The sequence below is a fragment of the Myxocyprinus asiaticus genome, chromosome 16 (genome assembly GCF_019703515.2).
Source record: "Myxocyprinus asiaticus isolate MX2 ecotype Aquarium Trade chromosome 16, UBuf_Myxa_2, whole genome shotgun sequence".
Taxonomy (NCBI): domain Eukaryota; kingdom Metazoa; phylum Chordata; class Actinopteri; order Cypriniformes; family Catostomidae; genus Myxocyprinus; species Myxocyprinus asiaticus.
The window spans coordinates 49,054,139-49,064,354 of record NC_059359.1 but is presented as its reverse complement, the minus strand read 5'-3'; the positions used below and the strand labels follow the sequence as shown (position 1 = coordinate 49,064,354).

The window sequence follows — 10,216 nt, the reverse complement described above, 5'->3', positions numbered from 1 at the left end:
ACAGGAAATGAACTGCAACAAGCTTCTAGCCAGTCTGTGAGGCACACCTCATTGATTTATGCTTGCATCTTCTTGGTCATAGGATGGACTACACTCTCTTAAAATGGAATACAGAGACAATAAATTAATGCCAACTAAAGCCTTCATCAGCCAAATAAAAAAGGACACTGCATCTACATGCACATCCACAGTCAATTTGGGATGGACTTCAAAGACACTTAATTGGTAATCCTTCAGTTCAATCAATATTCTTTAGTAAAATTCACTCATTATTTACTCACCCTCACGCCATCCCAGATGTGTATGACTTTATTTCTTCTACAGAACACAAAAGAAGATTTTTGGAAGAATATCTCAGCTCTGTAGGTCCATACAATGCAAGTGAATGGTTAAAATGCCATTTGAAAACCTGTAGAAGCCTCTCAACTCAGCCTAGTTTGGAGGAAGGTGCCTTGAGGGAGGAAAAGGAGAGAGCGATGCCATGGGCTCACAGATGGCACATGGGCGAGTACCTGTAAAGGTGAGCCAGTTGCGATAACCCTATCATTTTTGCATGTTCTTTTCTGGCAGACACAGTGACAGCTAGGGAAAACTAGTTGGCGACCAAGGAAGAATGGTGACAGCTAAGAAAGACTGCTGACGTATAGGAAAGACCAGTGCTGGGTTGTGGAGGCTTGGCAGGCTGAATCACATTCTTCGTGAGGAGGAACCCATCATTTATCGCTATGGAAAGATATATTATAAGGTACCCCTGGGGTTGGGTGAGAGAAGGGGAGGATGATCGACCCACAGGACAGGCCATTGATATTATCACCCACGACGGACAATTGACTATGGAACAGCTATGTATTCCGGGTCTGCAGATGTGGGAAAATATGCAAAAATGAGAGGGGTCTGAAGATACACCAGACAAAGATGAAGTGCTTGCAACCTACCAGTAACGTGCAATGCACAGGGCAACCTGATGAGACGGAGGAGAGGCCGGGGCAGGAGTCAAACAACAGTCCCCAGAATTTCCATGCATGTGACGAAGTAGGGGGAAGTAACAGCATTGCTGATGTACCAGAGGAGGCAGGGCACCAGAGGGAGAGCGAAGACACTCAGGACACAAGACGACCTGTGCAGAACACCGGTGCAGGAGATGTTTGATCCCTAAGGAAGAAAACTCCACAGATATCAAACAATTCCATACCATCTCACTCCTCAATGTCGAAGGCAAAATCTTCTTTGGGACTACTTTCATGTTCAGAAAGGGGGAGTTCCGTGAGTACCTGGTTGTCTTGAGCACACCAGTGTAATCTCTAAGATCACTGAGAATGCGAAGAGGAACCATGGTGACCTGACATTTCTGTGGCTTGATCTGACCAATGCCTATGGAACGATACCCCATAAATTAGTGAAATTAACACTGAAGACGGGTCATGTGACGACATGCGAGAATCGGACATGTGAACAGCGAGCTCTGCGCACTTTGCTAGTTTTAATACTTTTTATTACATAAACCAGTGAGATTCGATACACTCTGACATATTGTCCTCCTAGAACAGTTATGGAACAAAGAATTCAAAATCCTCAGGCTCTGGAGACATAAAAAGACACTTACGTGCTCAAGTTGACACCCCCGAGCAGGCTGCAGGCCGGGGAGTCGATTTGGTTGGAGAGATGCGGGAAATGTGGCGGGAGATGCTGAACATGTTGGCAATGTTGATGAAGATCATTGCTGACTTGGAGGATCTTGCTGTGATACGTCGATCGATCACCACCATGGAAGCGAAGTTTACTGATGTGGTTACAAGAGTGGGGGATGTCGAAAAACGGATCGATTATCTGGAGTCATCGGAGAGGGAATTATCTGCTAATCCTCAAACAACCAAGGTGGATTTGGAGCATGAGTTTGAAAAGTTGAGATCAGTTTCTGAGATTATCCGATAAAGATCTTGTGTTATGCAAGGCGAGGAGTAAAGGAAGGCTTTCTCGGAAGAACCACAGCATTTTATTGTTCCCAGACTTTGCAAACTCGACGAGAGAAAAGTGATTGATTCACGGAATGCAAGAAACTTTTACATCAACGGAAGGTTGCTTTTGCACTGATATTGAGCCAAATTGAGAACAGATGCTAAGGATGGCCGTAAAACATTTACATGCCCACAGCAAGCGATGTCCTGCATAAACTCAGTGGAGTGAGTGGGTCATCATGTTGTGCTCACGTTGCAGCCGAGTGGACCGGCTCACTGAACATTCGCTTGACTGTTTGAAGAATCTGCGTGCTCTTTTTGTGTTGGCTCTGCCAAGCAGCTGGAGTTTATTTTGTAGAAGCAACACACCTTCAGGACAGTTTTATGGATGAATCTACACACTCTTTGTGCTTATTCCGCCTATTGGCTGGAGTTCGTTTTGTGGAGTATTTCTTGCAAAGTCATTGGAGTAAGTCATTTTCTTGCACTCATGTTGCAGCCAAGTGGACCGGCTCACTGAACATTCGCTTGACTGTTTGAGAAATCTGTACGCCTCAAAATTTGTATAGAAACACCGGACTAGAGCAATCTGACTGCAAAGTTGTCACGGGGGTTCTTGTAGGCGTGCATGGACTGTTTGAGTTTGGAGGAATGGATGCCAGTTGGCGCTGTCGTGCGCAGGGTCAACGCACATGTTTTTATTTTTTTGTGGGTTGCACTAATGTTGGAATGTGGTCTTTATAATCTTGTTTTTGATACACAATCTATTTTTTCTTATATGTCAAAATGTCAAAAGTTAATATGAGTGGTTTGTCTCTCTCCATGTGGAATGTGAATGGGTTGGGGCACCCCATAAATAAAAAGAAGGTTATTTCTCTTCTTAAGCATAAGAAATTTGATATAGTGTTTCTTCAACTGGAATTTTTTTTTTTCTCAGATCACGCCCTGGTGTGTTTAGAGGTGTTGCCACATACAGAGAGAAAGAAATCATATAGTTGGCACTTTAATGTATCCCTTTTGCAAAATCCTGAACTCCAACAAATGCTAAAGGCTGAAATCAATGTCTATATGGAGAACAAGTGGTCCTCACTATCCTCGGTGGGCATGGCTTGGGAGGCACTTAAGGCGGTTCTTAGGGGTCGATCATAGAGTATGCCTCATTCACCAAAAAAATCGAAAGCACAAGAACTCATGGAATTGGAAGGGAATATTAAAAGTGCTGAGGCAGAGCTGAAGCGCCGAATGTCGTCTAATGGCCTCAAGGAATTGACCCGATTGAAATACAGATATAATACTATTTTTTCACGGAAGGAGGAGTTTTGGCTATTAAGGGCAAAACAGTCATACTTTGAGTCGGGGGACAAGGCAGGAAAATTTCTGGCTAGATATATAAAACAGAGAGAGTCTTTTTCTATTGAAATCTGCTGGTGGTGAAATATTTACCTTGCCCATTGATATTAATAATGCTTTCAAAGAATTGTATCTTGATCTCTATAGTTCCACGTTTTCGTGTACTGATGAAGATATTAGAAACTTATAATGGTAATTGTGGAACCATTAGAACTTCCTAAACTGATGACTGAGCAAAAGGCTCTGGGGCCAGCTTAATTTTTTAGATCTTATGCTACTGAACTGGCTCCATTTTTGCTAGAAGTTTATATGGAATCATTAAAGAATGGAATGCTTCCGCCAACCATGACACAAGCCCGGATCAGTCTGATTCTTAAAAAGGACAAAGATCCTTTTGTGTAAGAGTTACCATCCAATTTCCCTGATCCAGCAAGACATTCAAATATTGTCAAAAAGTTTGGCTAACCGATTAAATAAAGTTATGACATCTCTTATACATATAGATCAGGTGGGGTTTATTCGGGGCCGTAGCTCTTCTGATAACATTAGGTGTTCAATCAATATCATGTGGTCAGTGGCAAATGCTGGAAAAGGAAAAGGCATTTGATATGGTAGAATAGATTTTGGAAATATACAGGTTCGAGAACACTTTTATTGGATGGATTAAGTTACTTTATAGACACCCGGTAGCGGCGGTACAAACAAATGGATTAATGTCAGATTATTTTACTCTGGATAGGGGTACCTGGCAGGGTTGCGCTCTTTCTCCATTACTGTTCTGTCTTGCCCTGGAACCATTAGCAGCTGCGATAAGAAAGGAGGATGATTTTCCAGGGGTGGTGGCAGGGGGTGTGGTGCATAAGCTTTTGCATAATGCAGATAATATTTTATTATTCATCTCTAACCCTACTAGATCTATGCCTTGCCTCCACAGAATTATTAATTCCTTTTCTAAGTTCTCAGGATACAGAGTTAATTGGTCTAAATCCGAGCTTTGTCTCTGACAGCATACCGCCCGGTAATGGCTTTTCAGCATGGCACCTTCCAGTGGCCCAAACAGGGCATTAAGTATTTGGGTATTTTATTCCCAGCAAATGTGTGATTTAGTTAATTTTGACCCTTTAATAAAAAGGTTTTCGAGCGATGTGTGCAGGTGGGCTTCATTACATTTATCTATGATTGGGAAGGTTAATGTTATTAAAATGAATTGTATTCCAAAATTCAACTACCTGCTACAATCTCTCCCTGTAGATGTCCCCCTCTCTTATTTCAAGCAATTTGATAGCATAGCAAAGTCCTTCATTTGGAATGGTAAATGTCCCAGATTACATTTCAGTAAATTGCATAGGCTGATTGACAAAGGTGGGCTAGGCATACCTAAGATTTTGTTTTATTATTATGCATTCGGTCTCAGACATTTGGCTCATTGGTCGCTTCCACCTGAGAGAGCCCCTCCCTGGTTTTGTATTGAACAAGAAGTTCTTGCCCCTATTTTGTCATTGCAAAGCCTTTCTCTCAAACTAAACAGAGAAGTTAAATTACACCCCGTTTTTTCACATTTGCACGAGGTATGGACAAAAGTGTCCACAGTGTTTAATTCAGACATTTATTTAAATGTTGCTTCGAGCATATGGCTGAACCCAAAATTATGTATTAATAAGTCCCCTTTCTGCTGGACAGAGTGGATTGTAAGGGAGGTTAATACACTCGGTGACCTATATGAGAGTGGAGTGTTGAGATCCTTTGAAAATATGGTTCAACATTTTGGGATCCCCAGGTCTCAATTCTTTAGGTATTTACAGCTGTGCCACCGGCTTTTTACTAATTTGGGGAGTAGCATACACCCCCCTAAAGCGGCAGATACTCTGGGAGTGGTGATTACTGCTTTTGGAAAAGGTCATGAGGCATCAGTGTATTACTCCCTACTAATACAGAGTCTGGGGGATGGAGCTTCAACTTCTCTCAAGAGATTATGGGAGAAAGATTTAAACTTGGTATTGGAGGAGGGAGAGTGGGATAGGATTCTAAAAAAACATCAAGTCTACATCTAGAGATGCAAGGGTGCACCTTATGCAATTTAAGATTTTACATAGATTCTATTGGACACCCTCTAGATTCTATAGGCTTTGTCTTAAAGACAGACCCACTTGCTGGCAATGCCAATCAGAAGATGGGGACACAATCCATGTTTTTTGGTGGTGTGTTAAGATCCAAGATTTTTGGTTGAGGGTTCAGAGTTTTATGTGTGACATATTGGACACTCAAATTTCATTTTGCCCCAGACTTTGTATTTTAGGTGATGGGGCAGTCATTAATATAGGGGATGAATACATAAAGAATTGGTCCTAGCCAGAGTTATGTTCAGCAGGCAGGTCATCCTTAGGGGATGGAAGTCGGCTGGATTGCCCTCATTTCAGGAGTGGTGCATAGAGATGGGCAGGGTGGCGGCATTAGAAGAAATGTCTTATGTAAGGCAGGGAAACTTGGATTTATTTAATAAAAAATGGGGCAAGGGGCCTGGGTAGCTCAGCGAGTATTGACGCTTACTACCACCCCTGGAGTCACAAGTTCGAATTCAGGGTGTGCTGAGTGACTCCAGCCAGGTCTCCTAAGCAACCAAATTGGCCCGGTTGCTAGGGAGGGTAGAGTCACATGGGGTAACCTCCTCATGGTCACGATTAGTGGTTCTCGCTCTCAATGGGGCGCATGGTAAATTGTGTGTGGATCGTGGAGAGTAGCATGAGTCTCCACATGCAGAGTCTCTGTGTCATGCACAACAAGCCACATGATAAGATGCACAGATTGGCAGTCTCAGAAGCAGAGGCAACTGAGACTTGTTCTCTGCCACCCAGATTGAGGTGAGTAACCACGCCACCACGAGGACCTACTAAGTAGTGGGAATTGGGCATTCCAAAATTGGGAGAAAAGGGGATAAAAAAAAATCTTAAAAAAGGGGGCAGCTATTTCTCATTTTTGGAAGGCTTTCGGGGAGGGGAAGTGGAAAGAGATGTGTAGTTTTAAATGTGTGTGATTTGTGTGTGTGTGTGTGTGTGTGTGTGTGTGTGTGTGTGTGTGTATTCTCAAGTTGGACCACAGGGATATTTGTTGAGGGTCAGGGTGGGGTTGGGGATTGGGAGGGGGAAAGGGAATAATGGGGTTTAAAAGTTGATTTGGTATATATATGTTTGCTTTTCTGTTTCATTTGTGTGAATCAATAAAAAGTGTTAAATGGAAAAAGAAAAAAAAACACTGAAGACCTACCATGTCCCGGAGCGATTCCAGAAGCTCTTGCAGTGCTACTTTGACAAGTTTAACATGCATTTCACCTGTGAGACCTTCACCACTGACTGGAAGAGGCTGGAGGTGGGCATTGTCACTGGGTATACAATCTCAGTGATTCTGTTTTCCGTGGCAATGAACCTTTGTGTCAAGTTAGCAGAGAAATTATGTCGTGGTGCAATACTGGCAAGTGGCATCCAACATGTGCCAATCAGGGCATTCATGGATGACCTTACCATCACGGCGAAATCAGTACCTGAAGGGAGATGGATTTTGGAGGACTTGGTCGAACTCAGCGATTGGGCAAGAATGGAGTTCAAACCTGCAAAATCCAGAAGTTTCGTGCTGAGGAGGGGACATGTCCAGGATTGGTTTCGTTTTAAGATCAAAGAGGACATCATCCTGATGGTCCAAGAGAAACCAGTGAAGAGCTTGGGGAAGTGGTACAGGGCAGACCTCAACGACAAGCAGAGTGTGAAGGAAATGCTCATTCAAGTTGAAACCTGGATGACATCTCTGGAGAAAAGCGGCCTACCCAGCAATTATAAGACCTGGGGATACCAACATGGGGTGTTTCCCAGACTGCTCTGGCCACTGCTCATTTACGAGGTACCCGTCTCCATTGTAGAGGGGTTGGAGAGGAAGATGAACACCTACCTGAGGAGATGGCTGGGCATCCCGAGAAGCTTCTGCTCCATTGGCCTGTACAGCACAGGCAGCAAGCTGCAGCTGCCAGTGACATCAGTGGTCAAGCAGTACAAAGCAACAAAAACATGCCAGGCTATGATGCTGCGTGAAAGCAAAGATGAAAGAGTACGTTAGGCAGACATTGAGGTCAGAACAGGTTGCAAGAGGTCAGCCAGCAGAGCACCGAGGAAGGTGGAGGATCGCCTGCATCATGCCGACATTGTCGGGTCAGTGGCCCAGGGCAGGCAAAGTCTAGGTTGCTCTATTAGGGCAAGCTGGAATAAGGCTAATCCTAAGGACCGGTGTGACATGGTTTAGAGGGAGTCTGCAAGGCAGAGGAGGAAAGTCAAGATGTCAAGGCTGTAGCCATGAACAAGCAGGTCAGCTGGATGAGGTGGGAGAGTGTGCAAGAGAGGGCACTGACCTGGCAGGACATCTGGAGCATGGAAGGACACCGGATTAAGTTTCTGTTGTGTTCCATGTATGATGTCCTGCCTACTCCATCAAACCTCCATACATGGGGGCTGGCACAGAGCCCCAGCTGCACACTCTGTGGAAGGCCAGCCAATCTTGAGCATGTCCACTCCTCGTGTCGGTCAAGTTTGGTGGATGGGAAATTTCGGTGGGGACATGAGCAGATTCTAACTCTGGTGTGGAGCAGGCAAGAAAGAAGCCAAAACAACTTTCTAAGGGGCCCTGTTTCATTCATTTCCTTAGGTCTGGGGAGAGTGCAGCAGCAGAGATGAGGAGCAAAGGGGTCCTGGCCACGATAAGTGACTAGGAGATGTGGGCAGACCTTAAGAAGCAGCTCAAATTCCCAGTGGAGATAACCCATACTAGCCTCAGACCCGATATTGTTCTCTGGTCTAAAGGTAAAAAGCAGGTGGTACTTATCGAGCTTACAGTACCCTGGGAAGCGAGGATGGAGAAGGCACATGAGTGTAAGCTAAAGAAATATTAGGCCCTCATCCTCGAGAGCCAAAGGAATGGATTGAACCTGGAACCTGCCAGTGGAAGTCAGCTACAGGGGCTTTGCAGGGCAGTCGCTCTGGAGAGCTCTTGGCCTGCATGGTATTGAAGGCTCAGCTAGGCGGCAACCCGGTGGATCTGGATAAAGCAGAAGGAGTGGTGGCAGAGCAAACCTGGTGATGGGCTAACATCATAGAGTTGAGCGGTGGATAGTGGGGGTAGTACCAGGATGCTGGTTCTACCGTCAAGCTCCCAGAGATGTCAGGGGCTTAAATCGACAAAACATTGAGGAAGGGGGGTGCCATTTGAAAACTGTAGAAGCCTCTCAACTCAGCCCAGTTTGGAGGAAGATGCCTTGAGGGAGGAAAAGGAGAGAACGATACCATGGGCTCACAGATGGCGCAGAGGCGAGTACCTGTAAAGGTGAGCTGGTTGCCAATTAAATTTAGAATTTAGAATATATTTTAATGCAATCTTGACTGATGAATCATTATTTCTTTGTGAAACAATCATACTCAAATTTCACACACAAATATTTGTGTTCGCACAGTTAGTGAATGAAAAACAACACAAAAAAAATGCAGCAGTTTTTAAGAAAAACCGCAGCACAATGTGAAAAAAGTGGATCAAAATTCTAATGGGACTGTTTTCTTTCAAAAACTCCTCAAAGGGTTGTGTTCAAATCAATTGTCTGCTTGTCATTTTCAGAACTACCTACTTGATTGACATCAATCCGACTTCAGAAGAAGACATTCCAAGGAGACTGCCTTCCTGCCCATTGTTAAAACCCATGGGAAGGAAAGAGCTAACTCCAAATCATCCATCATATTACTTGACCTGCTGCCTTTGACAAAGTGTGTCCACCCTCTCACAGGAACTGTGCTTCAAATCGTCACCTTACAGGCAGATCCTTCAAGGTCTCCTGTAAGGCTGTCCAAGTCACATCAGCTATCCACTGGTGTTCCTCAGGGATCAGTGCTTGGCCCCCTTGTAATCTCAATATATGTACATTTTACTACACATTCCGTATAGCATCACTGGATCCGATTCTTAAGCTTATTCACATAGCTTATCTTATCACTGCTACACAGATGATATGCAGTGATTCCCGCCAACCCATCTGTTGACAACATCACTGTACAACATCACGGTTCAACTAACACCAACCAGGACAGCCAGGAACCTGAGAAAATCAGAAAATAAGCAAAACCAGTAACTTCCTGTCCGAATATGCTGTGCAGCTCCTTAATGATGGTTACGGGAGGAGTGTGTCACAACACACAGTGCATCGCACCCTACTGCGTATGGGGCTGCATAGCCTCAGACAGGTCAGAGTGCCCATGATGACCCTGTCCACTGTCGAAAGTGCCTACAATGGGCATGCAAGCGTCGGAACTGGACCTTGGAGCAGAGCGAGAAGGTCACCTGGTCCGATGAGTCCCGTTTTATTTTACATCACATAGACAGCTGTGTACATGTGCGTCGAATAACTGGGGAAGTGATGACACAAGGATGCACTGTGGAAACACGACAAGCTGGTGGAGGGAGTGTGATGCTTTGGGCAATATTTTGCTGGGAAACCCTCGGTCTGGCCATTCATGTTGACATTGTTGTAGACCAGGTACACCCCTTTAGGCAATGGTATTCCCTGATGGCAGTGGCTTCTTTCAGCAGGATAATGCACCTTGCCACATTGCACACATTGTTCGTGAATGGTTTGAGGAACATGATGAAGAGTTCAAGGTGTTGTCCTGGCCTCCAAATTCCCCAGATCTCAATTCAATTGAGCATCTGTGGGATATGCTGGACCAACAAGTCCGATTCCATGGTGGCTCCACCTCGCAACTTACAGGACTTAAAGGATCTGCTGCTAATATCTTGGTGCCAGATACCACAGAACACCTTCAGGGGTCATGTAGAGTCCATACCTCGGCGGGTCGGTGCTGTTTTGGTGGAACGCAGAGGACCAACAGCAT

At 44.7% G+C, this 10,216-nt stretch overlaps 1 pseudogene; it reads left to right on the top strand.

The window, feature by feature from the left end:
- The first annotated feature begins 915 nt into the window (after positions 1-915).
- Positions 916-8,232, top strand: LOC127453812 (uncharacterized; annotated as a pseudogene).
- The last annotated feature ends 1,984 nt before the right edge of the window (positions 8,233-10,216 follow it).